General features: G+C 44.8%; 1 protein-coding gene across 1 annotated transcript in view; it reads right to left on the reverse strand.

Annotated features, from left to right (window-relative positions):
* LOC119455930 (dopamine D2-like receptor) overlaps positions 1–23,236 on the reverse strand; it is a 388,566-nt gene that overhangs the window by 273,856 nt on the left and 91,474 nt on the right. Inside the window, exon 2 of the mRNA XM_037717474.2 lies at positions 22,552–22,645. The gene's annotated coding sequence lies outside the window, so the exon portion shown is untranslated. The remainder of the gene's footprint in view (positions 1–22,551; positions 22,646–23,236) is intronic.

Consider the following 23,236-nt stretch of genomic DNA (forward strand, 5'->3'; position numbering starts at 1 on the left):
ATGCACAGCGTATATAAAGGTGAGAGCCATGTTTGGCGCAGTTGCGCAGTTGTTTGGCAAAGTAGAAGCTGCCACCCCCCCCCCCCCCACCCTCCCTCCCGCGCTGCCTCACCGCTTTCCTGCTTTCGCGTGGGAGATTGAGTGGCCAGTTCTCCTTGCTCCCGGTTTCAAGATACGCATTCGGTGCCGCAGCACAGCCTCATCCCCCCTCTCTCCCTGCCGTACTCCCACGGCCTTTCGCGCGACGGAAGTCGCGTTTGCTCTCCGCCGTGCGTTCGCTCTCCGTGATAGCGCGCGTCCCCCGGGCGCTCGTCCTCTCACTCGCACATACGGCGAGCGGCGACGATTTTACTGCCCTTGGACTTCGTATGGAACCTCACGGCGACGACGACGGCGACGCCGACGACAGAAATCCGCTTGAAGTGTCCATATAATTGCTATCGCAATAATAAAATCCAGCGCGGAAACAAAATCGAAGCCACCAGAACAAGCAGCGACACATTTTTATATGGAACTGTTGTATCTGGTTTCCGCGAGAATGCTTGAATGTTGTAAATTAAAAACTAACTTCTTTTTTAGTGCTTCCAATTAGAACTCAGTTCTTTAGAATATATTTTGATGTCATAAAATACAGGCGTAGCACAACCTTAGGAGCAAAAGATTTCGAGATGTATTGTCGATATGCAATCGTTAGTGTAGAGAACCAATATTGGAATCGATTTGAAATGAATGTCAAAAACGAACGTTCCTCTGATTAGAAAATCTGGTGCCGTGGTCCTTTTCTAACACTGCTAGTCCTATGTGCGTCCTTGACAAGTGCCTTGAAATTTGTCTTCTGATCGCGTCGTTACGTTTCATCGAAGTGATTAGGCTTACTTTACTCATTCATAAGCCTACACGGTACATGATTAACAATCTAGGATGTTGTAGTTTTCTTCCGCTCTCACTATCTTGAAACTATTCGTAGCCACTGCTTCACCTCATCAATTGTAGCTGTGCAAAAAAACATGCTTTACAGGAAAGAAAGTTCCGGAAGCTCTGCGAATCCTAGAACGCAGGCTTCCAGGATTCTAATTTATTGTAGCCTTAAACGACAATTAACAAAAGGTTCAAAGGGCACAAGAAGAGAGTAGAAACTCGACTCTGAAAAAACAATTATTAACATGTGAGGCTTTTGCTTCAGCCATAATTTTGCTGAGCGGAGCGGAGGGCACCAGGTAGTTTACAGCTCTTAACCACCCCAAAGAGATATTAATTGTCGCATACAATGCATCAGACGTCGACACATAAAGGTAAGAATGTTGTGTTTTGCTACGTGAATAAATGGGCAGAAGCAATATTAGGAGGGAGGCGAGGAATGTCAGTGGAGGTAAACAGGAGAAACAAGCTCAGCGGATAAGGTTATCACGAAATGCACCTTAATCTTGATCTTAATTCTTACAACCTACGGTTTAACATCTTAGATATTTTATTGCAGACTATGCTTGCTTGAACAACATGATACCTGCAAGTGACTGCGCTATAATTCTGTTAATATTATTTTACGCCATTTTTAATACGATCTGACATTACTTGCTGCGCAAGGTGTGTGCGTTGCGATGCACAGTGTGCTAACCGTGAACTATGCGTTAGCAGGTCCCGACTTTTATTTACACTTTAGTTTAATGTTATGCATTGTTTGCTTGATTGTGCCGGCCTATCCTTGCTAAGTGCAGTTTGCCTGGTAGGCGTAGTGGACATACCCATGATGCCAACCTCTCCAAGACGCACTTTTAATTTAAAAAAAAGTTCCGCGTAATAAAGTGTGCCACGACGCTCGGGCTATTGAGCTAAGGAAGGAAAACATGAAGGACAGGTTACTGTAAATTGCAAATAACTTGTCGGAACTGCTCCGACTAATGAAAAACTGAGCTGGTCTCCTTGAAAAAGAGTGACTTCTTCAGCGCAGACTGCTACTTTGACTAATCGAAGCTTTATTGCCACTATTGCCAGGTGCACGCCGCAACATTTAACGCACAAAGTGTTATTGATGTCAATGTATTTGTTCATAATCTCAGAATGGAGATAATTTTTGTCAGGTTTCCTGGTTAATCTATATGTCTAATGGACATTTCTGATAAGCTTTGAGTATAAACGTTAATAGAAAACTAATGAATTGACAGTAATTTATTATGTACACTTCTTGGTTCCCATTAGCAGACGTTCATTTATGCCACATGCAAGAGAACACAAAACTGAGACAGGTGATTACGAGGTCCCTTTAAGTTTAGATATAATCTCAATAACCCTAAGACAAGCTAATCTGTTGACATTGTTTTTTTTTAATCTTGCTACATTTCTTCGAGAAGTCGCTATTACGTTCTTGCGATACGTCAAGTGCCTAACAAGACGTGTTGTCAGCCGAGTTAGCTCATAATAGGAACCAAATTTAAAGAGCGAAAAAAAAAGAAGAAAGGAGACGCGGACTGGCCAGGAAACAGCCTGTCCTGTCTGTGTCTTATTGCGTTTTTGAAAAAATATTTTTCGTTTGTCAAGTATCCTTTCTGTTACTTTATATCACATTTCAAGAGCACAGACATTGGCATGATTCAGGAAGATGCCAATAAGGATCTCACTATTGACCTTCAACAGATAGAAAGCTGGTGGTTTCATTAATTATATTTCTTTCTTTTATTCCTGCACCACTAAACTACACCCTAGCTTCTTTCTCTCAAAACAAAAAATCCCCCCTCTCTTTCTCTTCTCTTGCTTTTACGCCGTTAAATTACACCCAGTCTTCTCTCCACACGGAAAATGGTTTTTAATAATAAATAATACGCCACGTCACCATGAAACAATGCACACAACAGAGCCCAGGCTATGTTCATTGTTCACTGTTCACTATATCAGATAAAGAGAAAAGGTCGAAGCATTGTTTATATACGCCACTTTTACTGTGGATAAAGTATTAACCAAAACCGAGGAAACAAGTATGGAAGGTTCCGCAGTGACATCGTGCTGCAGGGCTCAACTTTACTCGGGAAACCCTTGAAACATCTGAAGTGCTACAGAGATGCCAAAAACAGCTTGAAATTGGACCCGAAGCGTTTGTATACGGGGATCAAGTTTCCAAACTGCAGAAAAAAAAACTGTAGAGAATCAGAAAAAAAAAGATATCAAAAATATTGCGCGTTTCTTCGAGAACGAAAGGAAGAGAAAAGAAGAGTAACACAAAATATGGCAAGCCTATTGTCACTGGTACACACGGCTGGCCTTGAACTAAGGACAGTACAGATAACGTTGTGGCCTCTTATTTTTACAGCAAAACCAAACATCAAACTCCACAAACAGACCACGTGGAAAGCGCCGTGGTGTTGTACTGAAATAATGTTTTTTGTTTTACGCTTGTTGCGATATCAATACCGTATTTGCTTAGGAAACCGGACCCTCTCTCTGTTTAGGCATAGCTTCCAGAACCGCCGTCCTAGAGCACACGCGCGGCCTTTGGTTGAAGGCTTGTGTTTCTGTTATGTCGACGCCTAAAGAACGCCTTTCGGAGATTCGACACGTGGGCATATGTAGCGGGCATTCCGACAGATATCGCTACGGTTGGACAGGGAACTGCAGAAGGAAAGGGAAGAGATGTGCGGCAAGAACGTATAGGAAGAGGCGGAGAAAGGGAAGGAGGCTTGAAGATGGCGTCTAGGAGGCCGAATACAGGAATTGTAAGCCCGTGCGGACGTTCTCCGGAACAGCAGAAGGAGACCTGTGGGGAAACCCTGCATGGCTCGCTGTGCAGGGTTTTGTGAACGAAATTTATGTGATTCGAACCCAGAGCAAACCGCGACGCAAATCCTTCCTCCGTAAAGGTGGGGTGCTGCCAACAATGGAATATCAGGCGCAACGTATAGTGTACGTAGGTGGTGAACGCGATGGTCCTGTTATGACGAGGTAAGGATTCTATGTCGACACGTGCATGATGGCTACACACAACTCGACGCTTGTCGAAGCCCTAATAAACCGTTTAAACAAAAGAGAAGATGCATCTGTGTAATAAAATTTAGCGTTATGGTATTTTTTGTTGTTATTTTTTGTGTTGTTCTTATTACTTCGAAGATTTATTTGTTTAGTGCTTCTAATGTTGGTGCTTTATTGACTTGTTCTTACTCGCAGAAATTCCAGAACGTGCCATCTTTTTTTGTACTTTTTTTTTCTATATCTAATTAATTGTACATACACTTTTGCGTACACTTCTGCATTGCCGGAAAGCTCTCATATCGCTTTGTGTTAATACTTTTTACTCCATTGACAATCTATTGTTTGCGGTGAAGCCGGCGACAAAATGGGCCAACATTTGCACTTCAATCCATCCAACTCAATCGAGCTACAGACTTAGCCGCAGCGATCGCCACATGAATAACATATACGATACGTGCGACTCACTATACGTTCCATTCATGAAGAGACAGTGAACCGGAAACTACCGCACAATGACCGCGGGGAAGTACTTTTCGCGGGGAAGAACTTTTCATGCCGTAAGTATGAGCCGCATTGTTACCTCAAATTTTATGTGACACAGAGCCGTTATCATCAAATGGTGCGCAACATTCAGCCGGCGCTATAAGCCGTTTCCCTAAAGAAGTTCATACTATAGCTACCGAAAACATGAAAGATAGCCTCGATGAGCAACGATGCTTATCTAGAGAAAGAGAGTAAGCAACCACGAGGCTCTTAAATTTGCTTTTGAGAGCGACGTCCAAAGAGATGCAATGGCGATAGCGTATAGGGTAGCCCAATTCGCCTCTCGATAACGCGTTTGCGCAAGTACTTCAGAAATCGTTAATGTCATTTTCACTTCAAATATGTCGACATAATATTGCAATGTAATGAAACTGCTCATTCACTGACATTACGTTCGAGGTGTATAAAGGCTGTCGCCATTTAAAGAAAGACGCCGAAACAAAACCTTACCCCATTTATGTCGTTTTCTACAGCGGCATTATGTTCCATTTTTCTTGGTCGACCATTCGTCTGATGTGCACGATGCTATGTCTTATACAAGTTCGCGCAGGCTAATGATGCGTTTCTGATGCCGAAAAACATAGTCGAACGCTTCATTTGCACCGAGCTCGAGAATCGTGGTGAATCGCGCCACGAGAGGCGTGCATAGCTATATTTTCAACGAGCCGCATCCATAAAACAAAGCGACATAATCACCCAAGGGTTCGCTCGAACGACGTCTCATTTTCACGTCAGCGTCGCAGAACGAAGATGAATTGCGTGGCCTACAAACGATGTCAACGCGTGCGCCTCTGACAAGGGCCCGCGGCTTATCCTTCTACAAGCACTTCTCGAGGCAGGGTTCCGGTGACACCATTTACTCCGTAGATTGGAAATAGGTACAAATAAGAAAGAACGACAAAGTAGGGAGGGGTGTATGCTAGCAGTGGCCACATCGAATTATGAGTGGCTAAACATTCGCAGACTTTCTTCTTTTTCTCCCGATTCGGAAGCGGTACTATGAAAGTAACTGATTGTCTTCGGTGACAAGGTGTCCTCTGGGGATACGCGTCGTCAAAAGATAAAAAAGGAAAATGGAAAGAAATAGTAGAAAGTTGGCGGCAATAGAATCTCATAAGGATAACATCGTTTGCCACATCAACGCCCTGTTCAACAATGATGCTCAGAGCGTAATACGCGTAGAAAATCAAAATAAACACAACACCGGGAAGCTTGTTCGCATCACACAATTCTGTTCGTCGGCAATCCCCACTTAATCCTGTATTCAAAGAGAAGATTTTAAATATCTGTAGCGGCAAATTTCTTTTGCATGCTTAATTCAGTCTAACATTTCAAAGAGACGCTGATTGTTGGGGTTGTACGAGGAGACGGGTGACGGGGCAAAGGGTGCACGTCTCAATGGACTAACCCCAATGAAGGTAACTTACTTAGAAAAAAAGTCGATAATTGCCTAACTACAAGCACGTAACTGTGTGCGCACACTGTAGAAATAGCTGTAATTTTAAAGAACATTTAACGAAATTTCTGTACCGCAGAAGAAATTTTCAGAGAATGCACTATGAGAGAAGCCTGTTAACAGAAAGAACTGAAATTTTCTATTCTTCTCGATCTCCGGCCTATAAATCGAGTCAGAAGGAAAATATAAGATGGCTAAATTATTGTAAATGCATAAATAACTATAAAATACCATTATATAGAGTTCTTTTTTTTCGTACAAGGAGATTTTTTTTTCATCACGCACAACGCATTGTCTGCGGTACTGCTTTGCTGTCCCGGATCATATTCAAGATGGCTGCCCTTCGAGTCAACGCATGACTTCACTGCTTCGTTTCTTCTATCGCCAATCTAAAGAGGTGAGTGGTTTTCTTTTCAAACATTTTTCAAAGAGTGCAGGACGTATTCTTTTACCCGATAAGTTCCGCTTGTTCATGACATAGAACATGACATCAATGCCCGCAAAGAAAGTTCAGGCGGACAGTGATAAAATTTAGCAAATAAGTGTTATGACATTCCAGCGTACGTTGCGCTCTGTGAAACGACGTGTGATCCGGGTTTTAAATTTAGCTTAAATTTTTTTATAGCATACGTAAGGACTAGCCGGTGCGCTTGACGAATGTCTTATTGCTTATTCTCGCCTTTTCGGAATGTATTTGTTTTTGCTGTGGTTGCGAGAAAGAAAAAAAAAGCAAAAGCTATTCTCGTTCCACGAAGTGAACTCGTATTTTGCGTGAGCGTACTTTCTCTAATTTCTGCCATCATTGTTTATCTAATTATTCTCTTATTGTTTATATAATTCTTTATCTTATTTGATTACGTGCCTCTCCAAGCGCCGAGTTATATCGGGCGCTGAAACTATTCGCCCCGCGCCGCGCTACCTGTGCGAGTTGGCACCACGCCAGTTTTGCTGATGACATCATCGGCAGCACCCCTCGATTATTTATATCTAGGTGGACCATCATCCGCCGTAACAGCTGCGCCGCTGACTTCATTCTTGGCGCTGTGCCAACTTTTATCACTGAGCTTCATACAACCACATCACGAATAATTCAAAGTGGAGCATATGCGCTCAAGCGTAAAAAAAAAAAAGAAAAAGAAAACCGTGCGTGAGTTTTCAACAAAGCTCATTCAGCGACGTTAGCTCTTAGCGACAAATAAGTGTTCAGTTCCTTGAAGTGACCGGGCAGTGCGGCTTTGTTCTTTTGTGTAATGATTTATTTTATTTGTTTGGAATGTTATGCTGGCATATGAACGCGCCAGATATGTGGGACATGAGACCAGTATTTCGTTGCTTCGTTTGCCGCAGTTCTAGTGTTGTAGTGCGTAAACGGCGGGAAAATATTTTGCCTCGCCGATCACTACGTCGTTTCATATTGAAAATAGTCAGCGGGAACCATATGCTGCCATGACGCTCATGGCCACAAAGAATTGCGCGCCTGTCGCCTGCTAGCCTCACTTGCATATTCTGACGAAGAATAACTAAATGTATGAATGACGGGCCGCAAAAATGCAAAATAAATTGATAAATATTTGCATTAAACTGGACTGCAGCAAATCGTTTAGTAAAAGAAAGGAAGAAAGGCAGCCTATGTAATTGTTTCACTAGGCTAATACTATACAGTTAACGTAATGTCTACCGGTTTACATTACCAGTACTAGTTTCTACTTGGACCTATTTGGCTTGATATTGTTGGGAAAATAGCTGAAGTATTATTTGTTGGCAATGTATGGTGCACTCAAAGGGTCATGTAAGTGTTGTATGCAGTACTTCTACTCCCTTCGCGCAGAATTAGTTCCGTGATTAAGTTACAGTGCTTAAAACACGAGGTCGCGGGATCAAACATCGGCCACGGCGGTCGCGTTTCGGTGGAGGCGAAATGCGAAAACACCCCTCTATTTAGATTTAGATGCACGTTAAAGAACCCCAGGCGGAGCAAATCATTGCGGAGCCGCCCACCACTGCATGCCTCATAATCAGATCGTGGTTATGGCCCGTAAAACTAAATAATTTAAAACAATGCTTAAAAGGGTCCTGACCAACCTTTGGGCTTGGTGAAAAAACAGAATCCGCCGGTAGCATATCTCAGTGAATATTTCAGCGAACTTTCGCAGTCGTGCGCAGCGCGTGGAGCTCACAAGCCGAGCGCGAAGTCACCTTCATCTCCAACACTCTCTTGCAACGGAAGCCTGCTCTTAACTCCTTTGTGGACGCCTTATTTCGTATTATGCCAGACTCCCACACGTGGCTGCTATCGACCAAGAGCTGACATCAGTCAAGAAGGGTGTTTGTATCAGTGCGCTCCTCCCGCTCTTATTGTGTATATTTATTGACGCATTTTAATAAACAGACTGAGCTGAAGTAAGCGAAAATCTGTTTGCAAATTTTGATAATAATTACGTATACGTCCGGAAGAAGCCGACTACGTCGGCTCACGCTCGGCCGCAGCCGCATAGGAATTAAACTTTGGCCACCCTGCTTATTGGTGTCGTAGCCGTCGGGTCTCGCTAATTTCGACTAGTTTTCAACATTCAACTAGCCTCGAACCACGCGGAATTAAGGTCAGACCACACACACGCTCACCAGCACGCGCGCACTCCTGGCCTCTCTCCTGGTTAGACGCCTTGGCAGATTTCGATTCGTATCTAGCTATTGATATAGCTTCAATATGCGCCAGTTGTATGTATACATAGCTACTACCGGTTGTTCCAGCTGGTGAAGGACAATGCCGGTCCTGCACCGTGTAGCACAGCCAAACAGGAGCATATGAGCGCGAGCACGTTCTGAAGCCCTGTAGTGCACAAAGGAAACGCTGCGCATATATAGGCGCTGCAATTGCACGTATAGCTACGGTCTGCTACGTAGCGTAGGTGTCGCAGCTGCCGCGTGGTGCCACGACGAGTCTGCTGGCTGAGCGCACTGTGACTGGCTGAGCACAACCGCGATTGGCGCGTCAGAGGCGCCAAAATAGGAAATAGTGACGTCACGTGAGCATACAAAATCCAATTTGAACTGCGCGTCGCGGTGACGTTCAATAGGCGGAGAATTGTGGGCACATCCCATTCCGCCGTTGCCTTCGCAGTGCAAGTCATTGAAGAAGGAGCGGGAGCAACAAGAACGGCATATTTGTTGCCAATAGAGAGTTTTAGAATAGGGGCCCCAAAATTTTGGGTCCCCAAAGAGCTTTGCGGGTGTTAACGTTGGGGCAGGCCGGAATGAAGAGTTTTAGAATAGGGCTTTGCTTTTGCGAATAGCGTCTTGCGCTTGTAGCGCCACTGCGGTGTCAAAGAAAAACTATTATAAATATTAAAATAAACTATACCGTTTTATGATAAGAAGAGTAATTTTCATTTTCGTGTTCTTGCGTTTAATTACAATTTAGAGGTTATTCTATTAGCAGCAAGCGATCTGTTGCGCTTAATTTTGAGTAACCAACTTTACGTGCCTTCACCAGCCAAGCTAATCGACGTTAAGCCTACGAGCCATCAAATCGCCAAGCAAATTCGGAATAAGCTAGCGGCGTTTAATGAATCAATATTCATTACACACGTTAGTTGAGAGAAAGCGACAACCACTGTCACTTCTCTCAGCTTACGAACTTCACGAGTTACCACGAATCGAGCCCAGTTTGGTGCTCGGTTAAAGCTGATTCACACTAGGCCGACACGGCACCGATTGTGGTCTGCCGACTGTTGGCGACAGCGTTTTCCTTACTTTAAACCGTTGGCCACAGCGTTTTCCATCCTCTAAGCTTTTCGCGTCATCAGTCGGCAAACCAAAATCGTTCTCGTGTCAGGCGTAGTGTGAATCAGCCTTTATAGAGCCGTCGCTTCGATGGGTGCCTTCGTGTGTGTTGACGCAAAGCTTTTGGGGCAGCATTTGGGGCTCCCGCTATATCAGTGAAATAGCGCTCCCGACGCAAAACCCAAACACAGATTGCGTCTCGCGCATGCGCAGTGGCTTCGGCGCTATTTCTTTGGGGCCCCAGAACGTTTGCGGCCCCTATCCTAAAACTATCTAATAACTCCGCTTCGGCAGAACGGATTGAAGTACTTTTTGCGGCAGAGTATTTCTGAAATAGTCCAATTTAACTTCAAATGTATGTCACGATTTCGATAAAAAGTGGTTCAGGGCCCCTTTGAGGTTTCCACTTGCCAAATCAGTCTCTTAGTTGTTGGCACAACTAAACAGCCAATGCATGGCGCATTTATTGAAATTTCAGCATTACGCGCTCAATTTCATTGTACTATAGACCGCGAAACCTCACAGGCGTGGCGAGGCAGAGTAGTCGGTCGCGCCTTCCTCCAGAGAGTGATGAGGTTGGCGGGACACGTGATCGACGCTCTGCGCACGCCCATTACCGTTTCGTCGCACCAATCGGGCTGCATCATGGCCTGCGGCAGCCGCTGGGGAGACCGGCGGCGCTGTCACCTGTCACAGGGCGAGTAAGCTGAGAAAATGAGGTTGCCTCGCGAACACCCTCTGCGCCTGCAAAGTGACGCGGTGGTGGGGCCGAAACTTTCCCCATTCGCCTCTTTTATGATTTCCCTATTGCGTTTTTTTTTTCGCTCAAACTTTTTGATGTATGGACGTAAGCTGTCCTCCTTCTGCATCACAACAGCTTTTTCGCCAAAGACACAAGGACCAAAAGTGTGTACGTGTGTGTGTCTGTGCATGCCGTGTAGAGGCAGAGGGTTCCGCATTCACAGGAACCAACGCGGGGGAGAGCGCCTGCGGCGTGTGGGCTTCATCTATCACGCAGGAGCACAGCGTGTAGCGCGAAGGCCAGATATGAACTTCTCGCCAGAACACAGTCAACTCTCGGTGGAGAGCTACGCCTTGCCTCGACGCACCGTACGCACGTCATTTTTCAATGAAGCCCCGCCTGTAGCCTTACCGCTATGCAGGCGAGCCTAAAGCGTGCCGAGATGAACAAACACGAACAAATAAAAAAAAACGTGAGCAATCTTATGAAAATTTGCCTCGGCCGCATGGAGAAGGGACGCCATCGCTGACAGAAGCAAGCCACAAATTTCTCCCTCAGGAACACGTGTCCCACGCCACCGTGAACGACACATATCCCAATTCCGTAAACACGTTTTCCTACATGTCGAGCTTGCCCTAACCAACATGTCTGAATTACCTAGCAGCACTCTTGAAACTGTATTCGTTGTAGTACAAGTGATCCTTTACTGCGACAGTCTTCGGTGACAGCGACTCGTGTGTTAGTGCTCTCGTTTTCTCTCTCCCTAATTTCTTATATTTCTATTTCCCCTTTTCGCCAGTGTAGGGTAGCAGACCAAATTTCACGTTGTGGCTAACTTCCTTGCATTTCTCTCTCTCTCTATTTTTTTTCGTCTCTCTTTGTCTCTCTCCGAGACGCGCGTCTTGAAAGCATGGACGGTGCGAAGAACGGCATAAATGACGTCACCAGCCCACATTTTGACACCTTAATTACGATTCTAGCCCAAGGTAAAACCCCTTTGTTTCGTCAAATGAGGTGTGTGGAGAAGTGCGCTTATAGGTTTTGTATCTCACGCTGTCATCATCGACGCAGATGACACAGCCAGCGTTGTCAAGTGCGCTGAGGTATCACCACGGAGAAGAGCACAGATTTACTAAATCCAACTCTGAAGGTGCTGGACCCGCCGGGTTAGCCCAACGGCTATGGGGTTGCGCTGCTGAGCTCGAGGTCGCCGGTTCGCTCTTGGCCGCGGCGGCCTTATTTCGATGGGGGGAAAATGCGGGGATGTATTCTGCGACTATCACTTTCGCCGATATATTATCGCCTCAGGCGTCAGGCGCGCACTGATTGGCTGGTTGAGCAAAATTGGATGAGCTCATTGGCTGGTTGAGCACTACGTCACGCGAAGGCGACACTATCGCCGAAGTTATCGTCACAAAATACGTACCGCGAAAACGCTTGTGCGTACTTAGGTTTAAGAGCACGTTAACGAAACGCCGTGGATAAAAAATATTCCGGAGTCCCCTACTACGGCCTGCCTCATAATCATATCGTAATTCTGGCACGTAAATCTCCCGATATTTATATATATCTTTTTGAAGGCGCTTCCATGAAGAATTGCTCGGCGCTCACGAGCACGCAGTGGAGAAAAAAAAAAGAAAATTTTGGGGAACTGGTCTCCTGTTGTTTTATCTGCCTATGAAGTAAACACGTTGTCGATCTCGCCCATTTTTTGCTATAATCTTTTGCTATAAGCCACATCATTTACTTAGCTGCGTACCTTAACTGGTACAAGGCAGAAAAGGACAAAATCAATACGCTCATAAGGAAAGCTTTTAAGCAGGCCCAAGGCTTGCCCGACAGCACCAGTACAGAGAGGTTAATGCAGCTGGGCATGCATAACACCTTAGAAGAATTTATTGAAGCTCAGCAGATAGCTCAGCTGGAAAGACTCGCCAGCAGTCGGACTGGCAGAAGTATACTCGATAAATTACGAATAAATTACCATAACCAGCAAGGGCCCAAGGTTGCGTTAGCCAGAGAGATCAGGAGCAGGATTAAAATCCCCAATTTACCCAAAAATATGCACCCGGAATTCAATCAGGGCAGGATAACGAGCAGAGCTAAAACTCTACTCATAGCCTATGACAATGCTGAGGAAGCGCTGTTCGTGGACGCCGCGGAATATTCAAATCACCAAGCATTTACAGCAGTAGCAATTAATACAAAGCAAGAAAGCGTACGCACGTGTTCAATCAAAACCAGTGTCTCTGAGGTTGCGGAGGAGGTTGCCATCGCTCTGGCTATCACTTCTCCCAAATATAGATACATTATTAGGGACTCTCAATCGGCTATACGAAATTATGCCAGAGGACGGATATCAGTTGAAGCTGCAAAAATTCTAAACAGTAAAACCCAACTTATATCATCTGAGGAATGTTACGACGAGGAAATCATCTGGTTCCCAGCCCATAGAGACTGCGAATCCACCGCCAACCCAAACCTTAACGAGTCTGCCCATCGCGTTGCGCGAGGACTCACTAACCGCGCCCGACTAGGGGTATCTCTGGCCGAGGAGGAGATGGAACGGTTGAATAGGGCTAGACTCTTCTCATTCAGTGACATTACCCAATTCTACAGAAAGTCGAGGTGTATGCATCCACCTGCTAACCCAAAATTAAACAGGTCTCAGGCGGTTGACTGGAGGCGACTTCAAACGAGAACTTACACGAGCCCGGTACATCTTAACCGCATGTTTCCGGATTTATATCCTGAGGCCAAATGTAAGTTATGTGATGGTAGAGGAGCCACCCTAGAGCACATACTCTGGCATTGTGATATAGTTCAGAGGAGAATTGCAGTCCCCCGGATGAACTAAGGGCGCGGTGGAGAGCCGCACTGACTAGCTCTGATCTTGAGGACCTACTTTGGGCCATCCAGCAAGCCCGGGAAGCTACCGAGAGACAGGGTCTCTCTGCTGCCCCCGGCGCGGCCTAGACCCAGGCCATCAATTTGCAGGATATTTATTAAAGTTGTCTCACACACACATGTTGCAACATTTTTTTTTACAAATAATGTATACATCGTTTCAGTCTCGAGGAAGTCGTTGTAGATATGCGATGCTGCTATCGGTTACAAAACCGAATGTATTCGCGCAGGTTCGGTGAGATAACAACCAAGCACAAAGAAATTTCAAATTAAGAATAAAACTGTGGGTTATTACGTGCCAAAACCGCGGTATGATTATGAGGCACGCTGTAGTGGGGGACTCTTGATTAATTTTGACCACCTCGTGCCTGCCATTCTGACCACCATTATTGAACGTGCACCCAATGCACGGTACAGGGATATTTTGCATTTCATCCCCATCGAAATGCAGCCGCCGCGGCTGGCATTTGATCCCACGCCATCGAGCTTGGCAGCGCAATGCCGAATCCGCTAGGCAACTGCGGTGGGTCACGAAAAAAAAAAAAGGAGATGAAAAGCAAATTTAAGTTGTCTTTTTTTTAGGTGGCATAATAAAGGCTCACAAAGGTGTTAGAACCGCAAAGATAACAATAGCAGACTTGTGTGCATTCAGCGAGAAACTTTTTCAAGGTCCTTTTACCGTTTCAACCCCCCCCCAGAATATCACTCGCTACAATTCATTCACTTCTATTTATTTTTCTTAATTTTTTGCTACTACGCTTAGGCCCTTTTGTCCTGGTGCTCTTCCAGCTGCTTTCTTTCATTTTTCCGCTACGCCATAACGTTGCTTAGCTTCTCCCCATTCTGTTGGATTTTTTCGGCGCTCAGGAGGCACTTAACTATAACCGAACCATAGGTTACTACACTAAAAGCAAAGAAAAACGTAATCTCCCGCAAAAACATATAAATAAAATTCATCTCACTAAATCGGAGTGTTTTCTATATCAACCACCCACAATTGCGGTTGGTCGTTCATTGTGTCCACGTGTCTTCGTGAATGAAAGAAGGGTCAAGAAACGCGGCTCGTCTTGAGCACTTCGACATCCGCTCGTACACTTTGATTCTAGGCAGTGACGTCTAGTAACTTCTCAGCTCATCTTCGTTTGGTTTGATATTTCTTAATTTCCTGCGGGGGGCGGCTCACAGTTTTTTTCTTTCACTATTAAACACTAGCTTCAAAGAGGGACAGTTGAAGGCAGGCTTAAACACTTCTCCAACTGAGAGTTCGTGGATTCTGGTCGTTCCGATCACCGGCGCGTCTTCACAGAGGAAATAGAGGTGTCAGCCGGCGTTCATTTGTATTTTAACTTTCGCCTCGAACACCCAGAAGAAGAACTACATAGCGTACACAGAGTAGTTTCTCTTTTTTGCATGCCTCCCGCTATCCAAGACAGTCTTCTTGCAAGTAGAAAAAAGGGGGCGGCCATCGCGTAATTACGCCTTCATCACGGTGATTCCTCTCTTCTCGAAGACAAATGCTGCGAGGCTTCAAAACGTCTTTTTTTCATGCCATATGGGTGAGGCAAAAGGCAAACTTGCTGGTCGTGGTACGCAGGCCATGAAGCAATATTCTCAGTGTGATGCTGCTCCTTGCGTTCCAGAAACGCACATTTAAAGACTTCGATCTCTTGGATCCCTTAGTACGCCGGAACAACAAACAAAATGTTATGTGCGCGCTTACATTTGTATAAAGGGTACGTCATCGAGGATATCTCTCCCTACACTGGTATTTAGGCAAATACTTCGATACACTTTGTGACATAAGAGCAAAGCCTCACGCGAATGTAGAATCGGTTGTTATAAATTGAAGTGCTGTTTAGCCGCATAATTTCTTCGGATACGTCGTGACGTGTAAGCGACACCTCGCTTGGACCGAAAGGACAATGGTAAACATTTCGAGTGCTTCTGTAATCATACCTTCGTCTTCGCCAGGAAGCGTATTAATAACTAGTACTTCGCCAGGCTTAATACGTTACGCGTACCGGCTGGTTTAAGTAGACGTATTTTAATTGATCAATAACTTGCTTATGAACAAAAATATCGCTTGTCTTGGATGCTATAGACAACAATACTGATGGTATATATTACATTACTTTAAGTGTTGCCACGCTATCTGTTTTACCATTGCTACAAATACGTTTTTTTTTCTTCATAGAAGATGAGTCTAACAAGGCTTCTTCTCCGGCGTTAATGTCAAGTTTCTGTAGAGTCATTAATTTGGTGAGTCGGGACATCTTGACCGCAACCTGAACAGCATGAACAGGGAACAGTGAGGCTTAGTGGCACTTGTTGCACCTTCTTCTGCTGTTTTCTCCGGTTTGTGCTGTTCTTACATTTTGTTGCTGTATGACGTTTGCGAGGTGACTAGAAATCATCCCGCGGCTAGACAGCCTAATTAAAATTCTAGCAAAGCAACAGCAATTTGTCTCACCACCAAGTTACTAAGTAAACATAAGTTATTACTTTACCATGATAGTTGAGTTTAGCCCGAAGACTAGTTATGTAAGCAGAGGTATATAACGGTTCGTGGTTGTTCCTGCAGCGTTTCGCGTTCAGGGTCTTTAACGGCGTCCCTACGATCGAACTTCAACCCCCCCATGCAGTTACCTCTGCCACTGATAGCTAATGGGCAACGAAGAGGGCGCGGTGCCACAAAGAAAGAAATTAGGCGGCTTCACTGAAGAAGAATGAGCTTTTTGATGGGGCCACTTAGAATCAGTAATAAATTTCGCCAAAACCAAGCTAGTACTTCGGTCCCTATCTGTAGATTAATATAGCAGGTAATTTATGTCCCCCGCAGGACGATGGCCTCTACCAGGAATCTCCAATAACCCGTGTCTCGCGCCAGCTGGCTCCTTCATATGTCTGCTGATATCCTAATTTCATCGCGCTACCAAATCCTCTGCCGCCTTTGGCCGCGTTTCCCTTTCCCTTGGCGTCCATCCTGTTATACTAACAGACCGCGGGTTATCTGCTTTGCGCATTACATGGCGTCCTAACTATCATATCGGCCACCTCCATTTTATTTATTTTATTTATTTATTCACAAATACCTCACAGGCCTACTAAGAGGCATAGGGTGAGGGGGGCGTATGTTACAATAAACACAATCGGTTAAAAGAGATCGATGCTACAAGCAATCAAACATAGGAATGCTACAAGGAATCAAACAATTGCTTTATAATCCACACAGCCGTCTTTCTGTTTCTTAACCTTACACATATATAATATTGCGTTCCATCGCTCGTTCCGCGGTCCTTAGCTTCTTCTTAAGCGCCTTGGTTATCCTTCAAGTTTTTGTTATATTGCTTCGCACCAGTGTGATGCAATTTATAATATCATCATCATCATCATCATCATCATCATCATCATCATCATCATCAGCGTATATTTAAGTTCACTGCAGGACGAAGGCCTCTCCCTGCGATCAGCAATTACCCCTGTCTTGCCCTAGCTGATCCCACCTTGCATCTGTAAATTTCATAACTTCATTCACCCCACCTAGTTTTCTGCCGTCCTCAACTGCGCTTTCCTTCTCTTGGTATCCATTCTGTAACTCTAATGGTCCACCGGTTGTCTATCCTACGCATTACATGGCCTGCCCAGCTCCATTTTTTCCGCCTAATGTCAACTAGAATATCGGCTATCCCCGTTTGCCCTCTGATCCACACCGCCCTCTTCCTGTCGCTTAACGTAAATCGTAACATTTTTCGTTCCACCGCTCTTTGTGCGGTCCTTAACTTGTTCTCGAGATTCTTCGTTAACCTCCAAGTTTCTGCTTCATGTGTTAGCACCGGTAGAATGCAATGATTGTACACTTCTCTTTTCAACGACAGTGGTAAGCTCCCAATCAGAATTTGGTAACGCCTGCCGTATGCATTCCAACCCAATTTTATTATTCTGTAAATTTCCTTCTCATGATCAGAGTCCCCTGTGAGTAAGTAGACCTCGATAAACGTACTCCTTTGCAGACTCTAGAGGCTGACTGGCGATCCTGAATTCTTGTTCCTTTGCCAGGCTATTGAACATTATCTTTGTCTTCGGCATATTAATCTTCAAGCCCACTCTTACACTTTTTCGGTTAAGGTCATCAATCATTTGTTGCAATTCGTCCCCATTGTTGCTGAATAGCACAATGTCATCTTCAAACCGAAGGTTGCTGAGATATTTGCCGTTGATCCTCACTCCTAAGCCTTCCCAGTCTAAGAGCTTGAATACTTCTTCTAAGCATGCAGTGAATAGCATTGGAGAGATTGTGTCTCCTTGCCTGACGCCTTTCTCGATAGGTAGCTTTCTACTTTTTTTGTGGAGAACCAAGGTAGCTGTGGAATCCTTGTAGATATTTGCCAAGATATTCACGTATGGCCCCTGTACTCCTTGATTGCGCAATGCCTCTATGACTGCTGGTATCTCTACTGAATCAAATGCATTTTCATAATCTATGAAAGCCATACAGAGAGGTTGATTGCACCTCCCAGATTTCTCGATTACCTAATTGGTGACATGGATGTGATCCATCGTAGAATATCCCTTCCTGAAGCCAGCCTATTCTCTTGGTTGGTTGAAGTCAAGTGTTGCCTTGATTCTATTGCTACTTATCTTGGCGAATATTTTGTACAATACTGAAAGCAAGCTAATGGGTCTATAATTATTCAATTCTTTAACGTCTCCCTTCTTATGGATTATTATAATGTTGGCGTTCTTCCAGCTCTCTGGTACACTTGAAGTCGTGAGACATTGCGTAGAAAGCGCCGCAAGCTTTTCAAGCATGATATCTCCTCCATCTTTGATTAAATCGAGTGTTATTCCATCTTCCCCAGCAGCTTTTCCCCTGGTCATGTCTTTCAAGGCCCGTCTAACTTCATCGCTAGTTATAGAACGGGCCTCTGTATCCTGTTCATCACTACTTCGAATGAAAGTAGCTTGGCTGCTCTGGGAACTGTACAGGTCAGTATAGAATTATTCCGCTAGTTTTACAATGTCATTGAAATTGCTGATGATATTACCCTGCTTATCTTTCAGTGCATAATATTGCCTTGTCCTATGCCAAGTTTTCTTTTCACTGATTTCATGCTGCGTCCATATTTTACTGCTTCCTGAATCTTTTCCACGTTATAATTTCGAATATCCCTTACTTTCTTCTTGGGGATAAGTTTTGACAGTTCAGCGAATTCTATCTTTTCTCTCGAGTTTGCCACTTTCATGTTTTGTAGTTTATTTATTAGGTCATTTGTTACTCGGGCGAGCTTACCTACTGGTTGCCTTGGTGCCTTACCTCCCACTTCAGTTGCTGCGTCTGAGATCAACCTAGTTACGGTTTCATTCATGACCTCTATGCTGTCTTCATCTTCCTGTTCTAAAGCTGCATATTTGTTTGCGAGCACCAGCCTGAATTGGCCTGCTTTTACCCTTACTGCGTCTAGGTTGGCCTGTTTCTTCATGACTAATTTTATTCTTTTTTTCTTCAAATTGAGAGAAATCCTAGACCCCACTAACCGATGGTCACTGCACTTTACCCTACCCAACACTTCTGCATCCTGCACTATGCTGGGATCGGCAGAGAGTACGAAATCTAGTTCATTCATTGTTCTTCCATTAGGGCTTTTCCAGGTCCACTTCCTGTTGCTGCGCTTCCTGAAGAAGGTATTCATTATTCGGAGCCTACTCCTCTCCGCTAATTCTACCAACATCTCTCCTCTAGTGTTCCTAGAATCGATGTCGTAGTTGCCAATAGCTTGCTCGCCAGCCTGCTTTTTTCCCACTTTTGCATTGAAGTCGCCCATGACTACAGTATACTGAGTTTGCACCTTTCTCATTGCTAATTCAGCATCTTCATAAAACTGTTCTATTTTTTCATGATCGTGACTGAAGGTTGGGGCGTAGGCTTGTACTGCCTTCATGCTAGGCCTCCTATTCAGCTTTATTACGACGACTGCTACCCTCTCATTAATGCAGTAGAATTCATCAATGTTGCCCGCTATGTCCTTATGGATTAGAAATCCTACCCCGAATTCTCTCTTATCTGGAAGACCTCTGTAGCAGAGGCCGTGGCCGTTAGTCAGCACTGTATAAGCCTCACCAGTTCTTCTAACCTCACTAAGGCCACTAATATCCCAGGCAATGCCTGATAATTCCCCAAATAGCCCTGCTAATCTAGCCTCACTCTAGAGGGTGCGCGTGTTGAACTTTGCCAGGTTCAGACTGCAGTGGCGGCCTGTCCGGACCCAGAGATTCTTAGCACCCTCTGTCGCGTGGCAGGTCTGACCGCCGCATTGGTCAGGTGCTCGGCAGCCGCTGGGGACTGAGGGCCATGGGTTAATTGTAGGAATCATGAGGGATGTAGTGGCCGAATACTGCACCAGGGAGGCCAATTCCTGTTCTGGTGAGGGAGTGACTTTGTTGAAGATTATTGGGCCTTCCTAATTTGGTTGCACCTGGACTACTATAGCCCCACTAGCTCTGGGGAATATTTTTTTGCCGGTGTCAGGCGCCACTTCATGCCTGAATATGTAGTGGATTAGAGGAGGATTCGAACTTACGACCTTCAGATTCGAGGCCGGGTGTTCTACCTCTGCTCCACGCCACCACCTTGATAATATGGGGTGACCCAAATGAGCTAAGCAATTACAGGCCCACAGTTATTTTGCTGACATTTTCAAGCGTTTTTTGAACAAGACCTGCCGTGGTGGGTTGGTGCCTATGGTGTCGTGCTTCTAAGAACGAGGTCGCGTCATCAATTCCCGGCAACAGTGGTCGCAATTCGATGGGGGCCAAGTGCAATAAAGCACGTGTACTTGATTTTTGTGCATGTTAAAGAACTCCCAGGTAGTCAGAATTAATAGGGAGTCCCCCACTGCGACGTGCCTCATAGTCATACTGTGGTTTTGGCACATAAAACCACAGAATATAATTTTATTTATTTGGCTAATGAACAATTGGATACAACGTCATTGTAAAAGACTACTAAACATTACAAACAATCTATTGACCAGGCATTCATAACAAACAAAAATAAATTATTACTTCGGAAATTGTACTCAATTTCGGGCTTCTCAATCTTTAACTAAGCTTTCGATTACATATGCTATGTAATTCAATTATTATAACGAAGTAATCTATGTGTCTAGAAATATATAAATTGCGCTTTTAATGAAATGGGAGTGTTTAGGCCATTTTTACTGAACATAGTTTCGCACTTGGCTAGATTCATCGCTCAGCTTTATGTTTGATATACAGTATAAGCGACGTTATTAGCATATGCCTACACCCATGCACTGTGTTATATGCCGGTTACATAAATGTTCTTTTTTCTAGTACAGTTATCATCAGGCTACAGTGGGAACCTAGTACGTGATTGGCTAGCCTTACAGTATGGCAGCGTCCAAACAACGTATATTTAAACACAAAGCTCCCAAATAATTCCTGCTATGTTGCCTTCCCGTACAAGCCCATTGACGATAAGCTTCTTATAGTAATCTGCTTTTGTAATAATAATTAGTTAGCTTCTTTATACTTTTTTTTATTTGCACGTTCAAGCTGCATGTTTAGAATATGACGGCACGTCCAACTTGAAGGGGCGGCAGCACATAGGAAGGATAACACATTTTGCACTGAAGCAAAAGCGCTTTGGCACTGACATGTTAAATAATAAATATAATAATGTCAGCGTAGGAACAGCATCAACATAGTAAGCCTGGCAATGTATGGTCATGTATCAAACTATATCGTCCTACATTTATATCTGTGAGGTGCAAAAAAATTTTCGTTCGCGAGGTGTGCGTTAGAAGCTGTACCTGCAGTGCAAGATCGTAGCTTCTGCTAGCAAGATCGATAAGATCAATAAGCCTTTGCTAGCTTAGTTCAGATTCGGTGCCACAAGCGCGAGAGGCTAGGCATGTAAAATGACTTCAATAGTAACAGTGAATGACATCTTCAGTGCAGTGGTAGCAACGGAATCCCCTGCAGAGAACCAGTATAGACAGGTGGTAGCGATACATATGCTGCTGAGTCAAGTGGCTTCACGCTGCCAAGAACCTGTAGCTTTCTCCGCATATGTCTTTCCCGCGTGTGTCTTTGCCTGATGAACGCCGTATGCGCAGCGATTTCGCTGCGCAACTTGTCACAACAGTAAGCTTTCGCCTCATCACCTGAGGTGTTCCGCAAATCACTAATCCACCGGCTAAGCAGAGCGCTCAGAGAGCCGGGAACATTGCGATTGGTCCGTGTCTGCTGCTGCGTGACTCAGTTATCATTGGTGCGAGTTAGGTGCCAAAATAGGCTGCCGGCTGTCAACTTTCGGAGGGAAACCCGCAGGAAAACAGGCATCAGCGTTGAAAAGATGGGCTGTAGCGTCATGCAGGAGCAATGAATTCGGTTGTGTATAAGTGCGTTCTTGCAGACCTTGGAAGCATCGGCTATTGCGAGTTCACTCGACTCTCTGGGCATGTATTAATTCCGGCACGCATTGAAAACAATCTGCGTTGACTGCTAAGAAGATAGCTTCAACCTCATGTAATTGAACTAATTTGGAATACGGCTATTCGACCTGACGCCACCTCGCGTCGAGAAGAAAAAATAAGAAAAGCCACATAATTATCACTACATTTTAACACTTTGCATATGCAAGCCTATAAAAGCCCACGACGTAGCTTACGCACAAGAAAGCGTAAACACGTTATCTGCTGCGCTGGCGACCTCCCCGGTAAGTTTCCAGGCATTTTGCTGAGCCGCCATATTGTTTGAACAGCAAAGTAGCCTGCATTGTTCTTGACTTCGATGTTGTCTTCACGAAGCTGGCTTTTTTTTTCGGCTTCGTCTAAATTGAAACGGGACTTAAGACAGACGCTGTCCGCTTAGCTGTCAGTTAGTCACCTACGACAAGTATTGGAACACAACTTCTATGTGTCCATCCACACAACGTGCCATGCAGAAAACCCCACCTCCATCCCCACAGGGGTCGTCATCGTTGTTCTATCGTCTCTACCATCGCCGTCACCCTAGTCGCGTATTAGATAACCTTGTTAACCCTGTTGAGGGAGGCACTTAAAGACTCCTGTGAGTGTCCCTCTGCAATGTCTGTGAGACTTTTCTGCGAGAAATGAAATAAAAACCAGTAGCACCATACCTGAACGGGGTAGTGAAGACCTGTGTGTACTTGAGTAAAGATGTAACCACTGCGCCCCTACCGATGCTTGTCTCCACTAGGCTGCGTCATATTCCTGCATAAGAAACGTTCGCGCAATAAGTTGTTTGCGAAGGCAAATTGGTGGAAACAAAACAAGCGATCAAACACGTCGATAACAGCGGGCCTTCATCGGTGTGTGCTAAGGGTCATCTCCTTTCACGTATACAGCGGCACATTGTCTAGTTCTGTATTCCAACTCGCATAAAGACCGCAGGAACCGCATAACCTGCTGATAGAAACTAGTATGAACAACGGCAGCTGTATACATGCGATTAACGTGGACTGGCCATCCTGTCAGAAGAACCAATGTTGCTGCAACCTGAAGCAGCTTGTCCGAAGAGAAGATTAATTGCGCCAATACAGTGTCATAATAAGCGCGTTTCTCAAGACACCTGACCACCCGTACAATATTTTACTTCAGCTTCTTTTATTTGTATATCCCGGATGTAAATAGCGCAAGAAATCTGCTTAACCACTATTCTAAAAGTAGAAACAGCGCAGTCGATGAGCGCACCACACTACAGAAACCTCAGGAGTAGCGCTGAGAGGGCGACTTTTTATGCATTCCTGAATAATGCAAAAGAAAAGCGTAAATGAAGACAGCAAAGATGCAAACGGGGCTACA

The sequence above is a fragment of the Dermacentor silvarum genome, chromosome 6 (genome assembly GCF_013339745.2).
Source record: "Dermacentor silvarum isolate Dsil-2018 chromosome 6, BIME_Dsil_1.4, whole genome shotgun sequence".
NCBI lineage: Eukaryota > Metazoa > Arthropoda > Arachnida > Ixodida > Ixodidae > Dermacentor > Dermacentor silvarum.